At 43.5% G+C, this 13,434-nt stretch overlaps 1 long non-coding RNA gene and 1 pseudogene across 1 annotated transcript in view; one reads left to right on the forward strand and one right to left on the reverse strand.

Moving 5' to 3' along the window:
• Positions 1–1,099: 1,099 nt before the first annotated feature.
• Positions 1,100–13,434, reverse strand: part of LOC135276763 (uncharacterized) — a 30,241-nt gene continuing 17,906 nt past the window's right edge. Inside the window, exons 2-3 of the long non-coding RNA XR_010344307.1 lie at positions 2,695–2,830; positions 1,100–2,220 (exon numbers count right to left, since the gene is read on the reverse strand). This is a non-coding gene — a long non-coding RNA (uncharacterized LOC135276763). The remainder of the gene's footprint in view (positions 2,221–2,694; positions 2,831–13,434) is intronic.
• Positions 9,774–12,548, forward strand: LOC105726267 (RNA-binding protein 10-like; annotated as a pseudogene).

The raw sequence follows: 13,434 nt of genomic DNA on the forward strand, positions 1-13,434 counted from the left end.
CAACCTCTCTACACTACCAACCCATAGGACATCCCATCACCCTGGGGGCTCAACAAAAGATCTTTACTTTTTGAAAGCAGTTTATAAAAACCCAAAGAGGTATTTGCTACTTCAAATTCACAGACACCAATGCAAAAGTATTTTGAGTCCATTCTTAATCTTCTATTTTAACAGCACTGGAAGTATGTGAAATAAAAATTAGTCAAAAAAAGTTTTTAAGTCATTGAAATTGAAGACAAGTAAAATGTTGCCTTTTGTAGATCATTTGATCTTATATATAAAAAACCATAAACAGTACATTAAAAACTAATTAAAGTAATAATTACAGTTAATAAATTAGCAAACTAGAAAATTAAAACACAATGGCTCATGCCTGTAATCCCAGGACTTTGGGAGGCTGAGGTGGGTGGATCACGAGATCAAGACCATCCTGGCCAACATGGTGAAACCCCATCTCTACCAAAATACAAAAAAAAAAAAAATTATCCAGACGTGATGGCCCACACCTGTAATCTCAGCTACGCAGGAGGCTGAGGCAGAACTGCTTAAACCTGGGAGGTGGAGGTTGCAGTGACCCAAGATTGCGCCACTGCACTCCAGCCTGGCAACAGAGCAAGACTCCATCTCAAAAAAAAAAGAAAAAAAGAAAATTAACATACAAGTATAAATTATAACAAACTAGCTGCTAAAATAAAGAAAGCTATCTTATTTACAATAGCACTAAAATAATAAGTTTCTAAGAAAATTTAACCAAGAAGCTTAAATATCTTTCAAATAAAAGATACATCAATAAAAAAATTGGAGAATAAATTTTTTTTTTTTTTTTTTTTTTTGAGACGGAGTTTCGCTCTTGTTACCCAGGCTGGAGTGCAATGGCGCGATCTCGGCTCACCGCAACCTCCGCCTCCTGGGTTCAGGCAATTCTCCTGCCTCAGCCTCCTGAGTAGCTGGGATTACAGGCACGCGCCACCGTGCCCAGCTAATTTTTTGTATTAGTAGAGACGGGGTTTCACCATGTTGACCAGGATGGTCTCGATCTCTTGACCTCGTGATCCACCCGCCTCGGCCTCCCAAAGTGCTGGGATTACAGGCTTGAGCCACCGCGCCCGGCCGAGAATAAATTTTAAAACATTTCATTTCTATTGATTGAAAGAATATTGTTAAAGTAGCCATATTATCTACAGTGATCTCTAGAGTCAAAAAACTCCCTATCAAAATTCCAGTATTTTTTACAGTAATGGGAAACAGTTCAGAAATTAACAGAGAACTACAATAAGCTTGAATAGTCAAAGCAACCTTGAAAAACAAAAGATAAGACAGTAGAACATCATACTTCCTAATTTCAAACTACAAGACTATAATAAAACAGAATGTAATGTGCAGAAAAATTAGCAACAAAAAAACAATAGAACAGAAACCACTACTCTCACACATTTTAGACATGATGTAAAAAGACAACTTAAATAACAGCTTAACAGCCGGACACAGTATGGCTCACGTCTGTAATCCCAGCACTTTGGGAGGCCGAGACGGGTGGATCACCTGAGGTCTGGAGTTTGAGACCAGTCTGATCAACGTAGAGAAACGCTGTCTCTACTAAAAATACAGAATTAGCTGGGTGTGGTGGCACATGGCTATAATCCCAGCTAGTAGGGAGGCTGTGACAGAATCACTTGAACCTGGGAGGCAGAGGTTGTGGGTGAGCCGAGACATGTCATTGCACTCTAGCATGGGCAACAAGAGGAAAACTCTCTCAAAAAAAAAAAAAAAAAAAAAAAAAATGTTTAACATCAAGTTTCTCAAAATTATTCAGATATCTGTGTGTTTTCAAAAACAATGAAAAAGCAGTCAGATTTTGCAGTCTCTCACATGCCACAAAGACAACTTTGGCTGTCACTGTGTAAACTTGAAGGAAGATCACGGAAGGGAAAGTAAAATCTTTAGAGATTTTAAAAACATAAGACAAGATGCTTCTATGTGAGAGCTAAATAAAAAAGATTCAGTCTTTCCAGAAACTATTTCCTTTCAAACACAGATTTCCAAATCATTTTAAGGACTGGCTTTTTTCTTACTTTGGACCTCTCATCTGTGTCGTCTGTTGTACTCACTTTCACTCTCACCTACCTGGGGCTTCGGTTACCATCTCATGTCTCTTCACATTCCAGGGTTCTTTTCCTTGCTCCAGACAGGTGATCATGTCTGGTTTAGAGGCAGCAATACCTGTTTTATTAAAAATACCATGGATCTTGCTCATAGTTTTCAATTACCAACTTAGTAGTGTGCTTAGTAAAAGGGATGTAATAGAATATTCTAGTAAATTAATAACAAATAATTTTAGATATTTAGAAAATATTTTAATTTTGTAAGTTCTTAATTTCACTAGCTGGTACTACTAAATCAAAAATTGACAGTGCGATTAGATTTTTAAGATTTGGGCAACAGTACATCATCCCACTAAATTTCTAAAATTCACAGGAATCTAGAGTGAAAGACACAGATTAGCTCAGGAATATGGAAAGTTCACGTGAAAATGAAACATCTTGAAATTGTTTTTTACATAGACAAATCTTGATTTTTTTTTTAAACAAAGAAAATGAGATCTGAAAGCATAAATTACCAAAAACCATTCTACAAAAAAATAAAAATAAAATTTATAGGGTATATTAGAAAATTGTATATTGAAGTTATGCTTACCCAGGAAGACCAGGTTTCTGTAGTTCTCTAACATCACATCCGTATATAAATTCTGCTAAGCAATGTCCAGGCATTGCCACTCCTCCAGAGAGAATTCTATGGATTCTATGGCCACATCCCTAAGTGTCAACACTCCCTGAAAAAACATACACACACACATATTTACCAAGTGGCCATAAGCAGAATTTTAAATTTGATTCAAGGTAAAACAAGAGTAAAGAGAACTAACTGGTTCTTACTTATAAAAGTGACTGACAATATCTAATAAATAACTTTCGACACAGGACTATTCTCTAATGTATTCTCTAACTCTGAGAAAAGACAGTGGCATAAGATCCACAACATCAACGTATAGATGGTACTTTTCTGGATGATGAAGAATAAAACTGAGGGCATAAACGCTAACATTTCTGAGTGGTCTATTTACATCACACAGAATGAGCTGTGTGAAATTTTCAGATGGAAAAGTCATATTGAGTAAGAAAGTACTGCTCAAATTTTACTATGTACGATAAACTGGAGATCTTGATAATGCAGATTATTTTTTCAGAAAATCTGGAATAAAATCTGAGTTTCTGAATCTCTAACAAGATCACCACTAATGCCGATGTTTTAAGCCCAGGAAAACTATTTTATCAAACATCCAGTAAGTGAAAGAGCCTGTGTGTTTTTCATTTTTTTCTGACTTGTAAACAAAGATGAGAGCTTTCATTTTCCAAAGACAGATAAATGCAAAGAAAACCTAAGAAAGGGCAGCTGCCAGATTAAAAGTGATTGTTTATCCACATCAGCTACATAAAGATACTTAATAATGAAGAGAAAAATAATTAACTCTATAGAAAACAACATATGTCACAGAGCTCATTAACAAGTGATTATTAACATGAACTGCATAAAGACAATTTTTTTTTTTTTTTTAGATAAAAATCTCACTCTTGTCCCCCAGGCTGGAGTGTAATGGCACAATCTGGGGTCACTGCAACCTCTGCCTCCTGAGTTCAAGCAATTCTCCTGCCTCAGCCTCCCGAACAGCTGGGATTACAGGTGCCTGCCACCACGCCAGCTAATTTTTGTGCTTTTAGTAGAGATAGGATTTCACCATGTTGGCCAGGCTGGTCTTGATCTCTTGACCTCAGGTGATCCCCTCGATTCAGCTTCCCAAAGTGCTGGAATTACAGGCGTGAACCACTGCACCCAGTCATAAAGACAATTTTTTTTTTTTTTTTGAGACGGAGTCTCGCTCTCTCTCCCAGACTGGAGGACAGTCGCACCATTTTGGCTCACTGCTGACTTTGCCTCCCTGCTGACTTTACCTCCCAGGTTCAAGCAATTTTCCTGCCTCAGCCTCCCGTGTAGCAGAAATTACAGGTATGTGCCACCATGCCCAGCTAATGTTTGTATTTTAGTAGAGACAGGGTTTCACCATGTTGACCAGGCTGGTGGTTTAAACTCCTGGCCTCAGATGATCCACCTGCCTCGGCCTCCCAAAGTGCTGGAATTCCAGGCGTGAGCCACCGCGCCTGACCTGAGAAATTTTAAATAATATGCGGATGTACACAGAAGAACACAGTGTCACTGCTGTGATATCACTCCCCTAAATTATAGTCTGAATTTAATAATAAAGAAACATTGGTTTTATGTGAATTTCCAGATACAGGTAACCCCACGTTCTATAAATTTTAATAGTAATTTTAAGTAGTCTTTCTTTCATATCCTAAAGAGCAAGTATCTCCTACTTATTATTAGTATTTTTTTTTTAACTTTCTGGGTAATAATGACATCTCATTTAAATATTTTCTTAATCCTGTTCTGCATAGATAGAGCCAATGGGGAACAGAGATGGAACCCCAACATTACATGTTCTCCATCTTTACTAAGAACCCCAGCTTTTCCCCAATAGGAATCTTGAGTATCCACACCTTCCCGTGTTCCATAGCCACAAAGAAAAATATATATATATATATATTTTTGAGACAAGTGTTTCACTCTTGTTGCCCAGGCTGGAGTGTAGTGGCGTGATCTCGGCTCATTGCAATCTCCGCCTCCCGGGTTCAAGCGACTCTCCTGGCTCAGTCTCCTGAGTAGCTGGGATTACAGCCATACACCACCACACCCAGCTAATTTTGTGTTTTTAGTAGAGATGGGGTTTCTCCATATTGGTCAGGCTGGTCTTGAACTCTCAATCTCAGGTGACCCGCCTGCCTCGGCCTCGAAACATTCTTAATATTGCAGTTCATAAATTCATAGTGAGAATTCTTAATGACATATAGGAAGCCATGATGTTGAGAATGTAGTGAAGACTTTCGTACATAGGAAAAAAATTTTTTCAGAGACCCTTGACTATTATAAGAACTAAAAAGCAGTTAAAACAAACTCATAAGAAAGAAAAAGCACAAGTAGAAAAGTAAAGCTTTGCAAGCACTAAACACATGGCATTCCAGGAGGCAGAGCAGACAGCAACCATAAAGAAAAGGAACCTGACCATTGAAAGAAAAACAAACAGAAATGAACAACAGCAACAAAAAAGTCCCCACAAGAACCCCATCCAAGAGTCAGTAGCCTCAAAAATCAAAACTAGACAAACTCAAGAAGATGAGAAAGAATCAATGAAAAAACACTGAAAACCCAAAAAGCAAGAGTGCCTCTTCTTCTCCTAATGGTCACAATGACTCTCCAGCAAGGGTGAGAACTGGATGGAGGATGAGATAGACAAATTGACAGAAGTAGGCTTTAGAAGGTGGGTGATAACAAACTCCACTGAGCTAAAGGAGCATGTTCTAATGCAAAGAAGCTAAGAACCTTAATAAAAAGTTAGAGGCAGGAGCTGCTAACTAGTATAACCAGTTTTAAGAGGAACATAAATGACCTTACGAAGTAAAAATCACAGCATGAGAACTTCATGACACATACACAAGTATCAATAGCCAAATTGACAGAGTGGAAGAAAAAATATCAGAGTTGAGCCGGGCACGGTGGCTCACGCCTGTAATCCCAGCACTTTGGGAGGCTGAGGTGGGCGGATCACCTGAGGTCAGGAGTTCGAGACCAGCCTGACCAATACGGTGAAACCCCACCTTTAAAAATAATAATAAATAATAAAAAAAAGAAAATATATCAGAGTTTGAAGACCACCTTGATGAAATAAGGCATGCAGACAAGATTAGAGAAAAAAGAATAAAAATAAACAAAGCCTCCAAGAAATATGGGACTACAAAGAAAGACTAAACCTATAATTGACCAGAATACCTGAAGAAAATGGGGAGAATGGAAACAAGCTGGGAAACACACTTCAGGATATTCTTCATGAGAACTTCCCCAACCTAGCAAGACAAGCTAACATTCAAATTCAGGAAATACACAGAACACCACTAAGATACTCCATGACAAGATCAACCCCAAGAAACATAATTATCGGATTCTCCGAGGTTAAAATGAACCAAAAAAAAAAAAAAATGTTAAAGGCAGCTAAAGAGAAAGGCCAGCTCACTTACAAAAGTAAGTCCATCAAACTAACAAATTAAGACTTCTGCTGAGAAGTCCACTGTCTACAAGCCAGAAGACAGTAGAAGTCAATATTCAACCTTCTTAAAGAAAATAGTTTAACCCAGAATTTCATATCCAGCCAAACTAAGCCTAAAAACATAAATAAAAAGAAATAAAATCCTTTCCAGACAAGTAAATGTTGAGGGAGTTTGCCTCCACCAGGCCTGGCTTGCAAAAGCTCCTGAAAAAAGCACTAAATATGGAAAAGAAAAACTGGTACCAGCTACTGCAAAAACACAACATAAAGACCAATGACACTATGAAAAAACACTATGAAAAAACTAGTGTGCAAAATAACCAGACAGCATCATGATGACAGAATGAACTTCACACAGAACAATACTAACCTTAAATGTAAATGAACTAAATGCCGCAATTAAAAGACACAGACTGGCAAATTGGATAGAGTCAACACCCATCAATCAGTGTGCTGTATTCAGGAGACCCATCTCATGTGCAAAGACACACATAGGGATGAAACAAAATTTACCAAGCAAATGGAAAGCAGAAATAAGCAAAGGATGGAATCCTTGTCTCTGACAAAACAGACTTTAAACCAACAATGATTTTAAAAAGGCAAAGAAGAACATTACATAATGGTAAAGGAATCAATTCAACAAGAAGAGCTAACTATCCTAAATACATATGCACCAGATATAGGAGCACCCAGATTCATAAAACAACTTCTTAGAGACCTACAAAGAGACTTGGACACCCACACAATAATAGTGGGAGACTCTAACATCCCAATGACAATATTAGATCAACAAGACAGAAAATTAACCAGGATATTCAGAACTTGAACTCAGCTCTGGATCAAGTGGACCTAAATAGGCATCTACAAAACTCACCACCCAAATCAACAGAATATACACTCTTCTCAGAATTGGTAGTAAAACACTCCTCAGCCAATGCAACAGAACTGAAATTGTAACAAACAGTCTCTTAGACCACAGCACAATCAAATTAGAACTCAGGTTTAAGAAACTTACTCAAAACCACACATTTACATAAAAAATGAACAACCTGCTCCTGAATGACTCCTGGGTAAATAATGAAATTAATAACAGAAATCAAGAAGTTCTTTGAGACCAACGAGAACAAAGACATAACATACCACAATCTCTGGGACACAAATGAAGCAGTGTTAAGAAGGAAATTTATAGCACCAAATGCCCACATCAGAAAGCTAGAACAATCTCAAATTGACACCTTAACATCACAATTAAAAAAGCTAAGCCCGGTGGCTCACGCCTGTAATCCCAGCACTTTGGGAGGCCGAGGTGGGTGGATCACGAGGTCAAGAGATCGAGACCATCCTGGTCAACATGGTGAAACCCCGTCTCTACTAAAAATACAAAAAATTAGCTGGGCGTGGTGGTGTGTGCCTGTAATCCCAGCTACTCAAGAGGCTGAGGCAGAAGAATTACCTGAACCCAGAAGGCGGAGGTTGCGGTGAGCCGAGATTGTGCCATTGCACTCCAGCCTGGGTAACAAGAGCGAAACTCCGTCTCAAAAAAAAAAAAAAAAAAAAAAAAAAAAGAGCTAAGCCTGGGTGCTGTGGCTCATGCCTGTAATCCCAGCACTTTGGGAGGCCAAGGCAGGCAGATCACCTGAGATCAGGAGTTTAAAATCAGCCTGGTCAACATGTCAAAACCCCATCTCTACTAAAAAAATAGAAAAATTAGCTGGGTGTTGGGTGGGTGCCTGTAATCCCAGCTACTCAAGAGGCTGAGGCAGGGAGAATTGCTAACTCATGAGGCAGAGGTTGCAGTGAGCCAAGATCACATCATTGCACTCCACCCTGGGCAACAGAGTAAGACACTGTCTGAAAAAAAAAAAAAAAAAAAAAAAAAAAAAGGCCAGGCGTGGTGGCTCATGCCTGTAATCCCAGCACTTTGGGAGGCCGAGGCAGGTGGATCACGAGGGAGTTCAAGACTAGCCTGGCCAAGAGGTGAAACCCCATCTCTACTAAAAATACAAAAATTAGCCGGGTGTGGTGGTACATGCCTGTAATCTCAGCTACTCAGGAGGCTGAGGCAGGGAACTGATTGAACCCAGGTGGTGGAGGTTGCAGTGAGCTGAGATCATGCCACTGCACTTCAGCCTGGGCAACAGAGCAAGACTCTGTCTCAAAAACAAAACAAAAAAAGACAAAAAAACCTATAGACTAGTAAAGAGTGAATAATCAAATACAAACATTTAAAAAGTAATAAATAAAGGAGACATCACCACTGACACCACAGAAATACAAACTATTATCAAGAATACTATAAACATCTCTATGAAAATAAGCTAGAAAATTTAGATGAAATGGATAAATTCCTGGACACATATACCCACTCAAGACTAAACCAGGAAGAAGTCAAATTCCTGAATAGATCAATAACAAGTTCTGAAATTGAAGCAGTAATTAACTGTCTACCAACCAAAAACAGCTCAGAACCAGATGGATTCACAGCCAAATTCTACCACAGGTACAAAGAGGAGCTGGTACCATTTCTTCTGAAACTATTTCAAACAACTGAAAATGAGGGACTCCTTTCTAACTCATTTTATGACACCAACATCATCTTAATACTAAAACCTGGAAGAGACAGAACAACAAAAAGAACACTTCAGGTCAATATCCCTGATGAACATTGATGTAAAGATTCTCAATAAAATACTGGCAAACCAAGGCTGGGCACAGTGGCTCTCACTTGTAATCCCAGGAGGCTGAGGCAGGCCAATCACCTGAGGTCAGGAGTTCCAGACCAGCCTGGCCAACATGGTAAAACACCATATCTACTAAAAGTACAGAAAAATTAGCTGGGTGTGGTGGTGGGCACCTGTAATCTTGGCTACCTGGAAGGCTGGGGCAGGAGAATCACCTAAATCTGGGAGGCGGAGGTTGCAGTGAGCCAGGACCACACCATTGCACTCTCCAGTCAGGGAAACAAGAAAAAAACTGTCTGAAACAAAAAAAAAAACTGGCAAACTGAATCCAGCATCATATCAGCAAACTCATCCGCCGCGATCAAGTCAGCTTCATCCCTGGAATGCAGGGCTGGTTCAACATATGCACATAAATAAACATAATTCATGAAGTAAACAGAATCAAAGACAAAAACCACATTACTATCTAAATAGATACAGAAAAGTTATTTGATAAAATTCAACTTTCTTTCATGTTAAGAACTCTCGTCCCTCCCTTCTCGTTGTTGCCATTTTGAGCTGATGACTGTGGCCGGCTGGCAGTAGGCGGCAGTGAATTTCCCTGGGAGGGCAGCGCGCTTGGCCCTTCTCCCCTTCCTGCGATCTGCCTGCAGCCTCTGACTTGGTTGTTGCGTGCTCCGGCTCTGCCTGAGCTGGAAGAGTTGGAGGAGGGGGCAGCGGGCCGAGGTGATGTCTTGGAGCCCTCCCTTGACAGCCTGGGCCGAGAAGAGTCCCTGCAGGAAGAATCACCCAGGCTGGCAGATCATGGTAGCAGCAGCAGGGGTGGCTGGGAAGTGAAACGGAGCCAGCGGCTGAGAAGGGGCCCCAGCAGCCCCCCAAGGTCCTATTAGGACATGGAGTATGAAAGACGAGGTGGTCGTGGTGACAAGACTGGCTGCCATGGAGCCACCGACCGCTCTCAGGATGACGGGGAGAACCGCAGCCGAGACCACAACTACCGGGACATGGACTACCGTTCATATCCCCGCGAGTACGGCAGCCAGGAGGGCAAGCATGACTATGACGACTCATCCGAGGAGCAGAGTGCAGAGGATTCCTACGAGGCCTTCTCGGGCTCCAAGACGCGTAGGCGGTGGCGGCGGCACCAGGAAACCACTGGCCTGCCAGGTTTCCCCCGAGACGGTGACTATCGGGACCAGGACTATCGGACCGAGCAAGGGGAGGAGGATGAGGAAGAGGAGGATGAGGAGGAGGAGGAGGAGGAGGAGAAGGCCAGTAACATCGTCATGCTGCGGATGCTGCCACAGGCAGCCACTGAGGATGACATCCGTGGCCAGCTGCAGTCCCATGGCGTGCAAGCATGGGAGTTCGGCTGATGTGGAACAAATCCTCAGGTCAGAGCCGGGGCTTCGCCTTCATCGAGTTTAGTCACTTGCAGGATGCTACACGATGGATGGAAGCCAATCAGCACTCCCTCAGCATCCTGAGCCAGAAGGTGTCCATGAACTACAGCGACCCCAAACCCAAGACCAATGAGAACTGGCTGTGCAATAAGTGTGGCGTCCAGAACTTCAAACGCCGAGAAAAGTGCTTCAAATGTGGTATGCCCAAGTCAGAAGCAGAGCAGAAGCTGCCCCTTGGCATGAGGTTGGATCAGCAGACACTGCCGCTGGGTGGCCGGGAGCTGAGCCAGGGCCTGCTTCCCCTGCCGCAGCCCTACCAGGCCCAGGGAGTCCTGGCCTCCCAATCCCTGTCACAGGGCTCAGAGCCAAGCTCAGAGAACGCCAACGACACCATCATTTTGCGCAACCTGAACCCACACAGCACCATGGATTCCATCCTCGGGGCCCTGGCACCCTATGCGGTGCTGTCCTCCTCCAATGTGCGCATCATCAAGGACAAGCAGACCCAACTGAACCGCGGCTTTGCCTTCAGCTGCTGCAGATCCTGCAGGCCCTGCACCCACCACTCACCATCGACGGCAAGACCATCAATGTTGAGTTTGCCAAGGTTCTAACAGGGACACGGCCTCTAATGAAGGCAGTCACATCAGTGCTGCCTCTGCGGCCAGCGCTGCCATTGCTGCGGCCCAGTGGGCCATCTCACAGGCCTCCCAAGGTGGGGAGGGTGCCTGGGCCACCTCTGAGGAGCCACTGGTCAACTACAGCTACTATCAACAGGACAAGGGTTATGGCAACAGCCAGGGCACAGAGTCTTCCCTCTATGCCTATGGCTACCTTAAGGGCACCAAGGGCCCTGGCATCACTGGAACCAAAGGGGACCCCACTGGAGCAGGTCCCGAGGCCTCCCTAGAGCCTGGGGATGACTCCCTGTCACTGCGAGCTTTCTCTTGAGCCCAGCCTGGTGCTGCCCCTGGCACCTACCAACAATCAGCCGAGGCGAGCAGCAGCCAGGGCACTGCTGCCAACAGCCAGTCGTATACCATCATGTCACCCGCCGTGCTCAAATCTGAGCTCCAGAGCCCCACCCATCCCAGCTCTGCTCTCCCACCAGCCACCAGCCCCACTGCCCAGGAATCCTACAGCCAGTACCCTGTTCCCGATGTCTCCACCTACCAGTACGATGAGACCTCTGGCTACTACTATGACCCCTAGACCGGCCTCTACTATGACCCCAACTCCCAGTATTACTATAATGCTCAGAGCCAGCAGTACCTGTACTGGGATGGGGAGAGGCGGACTTATGTTCCCACCCTGGAGCAGTCGGCCGATGGGCATAAGGAGACAGGGGCACCCTTGAAGGAGGGCAAAGAGAAGAAGGAGAAGCACAAGACCAAGACAGCCCAACAGATTGCCAAGGACATGGAACGATGGGCACGCAGTCTCAACAAACAAAAAGAAAACTTCAAAAATAGCTGCCAGCCTATCAGCTCCCTGCAAGATGACGAGAGGCAGGAGTCAGCCACTGCAGATGCCGGCTATGCCATCCTCGAGAAGAAGGGGGCACTAGCCGAGAGACAGCACACCAGCATGGATCTCCCAAAATTGGCCAGCAACGACTGCCCAAGCCCTCCGAGGGGGCTGGTAGTAGCCTACGGCGGGGAGAGTGACAGTGAGGAAAAGCAGGAGCGTGGGGGCCCCGAGCGGGAAGAGAAGCTCACCGACTGGCAGAAGCTGGCATGTCTGCTTTGCCGACGCCAGTTCCCCAGCACAGAGGCACTCATCCGGCACCAGCAGCTCTCAGGGCTCCACAAGCAAAACCTTGAGATTCACCGGCGAGCCCACTTGTCAGAAAATGAGCTAGAAGCACTAGAGAAGAACAACATGGAGCAAATGAAGTACTGGGACCGTGCAGCTGAAGGCAGAGAGAAGTATGGCATCCCCAAGCCGCCAGAGCCCAAGAGGAGAAAGTACGGTGGCATATTCACAGCTTCCGTAGACTTCGAGCAGCCTACTCGGAATGGGCTGGGCAGTGACAACATTGGCAGTCGCATGCTCCAGGCCATGGGATGGAAAGAGGGCAATGGCCTGGGCCACAAGAAGCAGGGCATTGTAACGCCTATCGAGGCCCAAACACGGGTGTGGGGCTCTGGCCTGGGTGCCTGGGGCAGCTCCTACTGGGTCACCTCAACTGAGTCCTACAAGGAGACACTGCACAAGACAATGGTGACCTGCTTCAATGAGGCCCAGTGAGCAGCTTCAAGGGCAACTTCTCCATGTGTTGGTGTCCAACCTGGGGCAGGGGAGGATGGAGTGTGGGATGGCCGGGACAGGACCTTGCTCCTGTCTGCCAGCCCACTCCCCAGTCAGAGAGGGCTTGACCAAATCAAACTGAGGTGGTGACTTTTGTTGAAAAATTGGGCTGGAATCATGTCCTTTTTTGTAATAAAAGCTGAAAAGTCTGCCAAAAAAAAAAAAAAAAAACTCTCAATAAACTAAGTGTTAATGGAACATATCTCAAAATATTAAGAGCTGTTTATGACAAACCCACAGTCAGTATCATATTGAATGAGAAAAAGCTGGAAGCATTCTCTTTGAAAACCAGTACAAGACAAGGATGCCCTCTCTCACCACTCCTATTCAACACAGTATTGGAAGTTATGTCCAAGGCAATCAGGCAAGAAAAAGAAATAAAGAATATTCACATAGAAAAAGAGGAAGTCAAATTGTCTGTTTGCAGACAATTTTCTATATTTAGAAAATTCTATCATCTCAGCCCCAAAACTCCTAAAGCTGATAAGTAACTTCAGCAAAGTCTCAGGATACAAAGTCAATACGCAAAAAAATCCACAAGCATTTGTATAAGCCAACAACAAACAACTGAGAACCAAATTATAAATGAACTTCACAATTGCTACAAAAAGAATAAAATATCTAGAAATACAGCTAACAAGGAATGTGAAGGACTTCTTCAAGGATAACTACAAACCACTGCTCAAGGAAGTAAGAGAGCACACAATCAAATGGAAAAACATTCCATCCTTATGGATAGAAAAATCAACATCATGAAAATGGCCATACTGCCCAAAGTAATTTATGGATTCAGTGCTATTCCCATCAAACTACCATTGACATTCTT

Source organism: Aotus nancymaae, unplaced genomic scaffold, assembly GCF_030222135.1.
Source record: "Aotus nancymaae isolate 86718 unplaced genomic scaffold, 86718_ANA_hifiasm-v0.15.2.pri h1tg000028l, whole genome shotgun sequence".
Lineage (NCBI taxonomy): Eukaryota > Metazoa > Chordata > Mammalia > Primates > Aotidae > Aotus > Aotus nancymaae.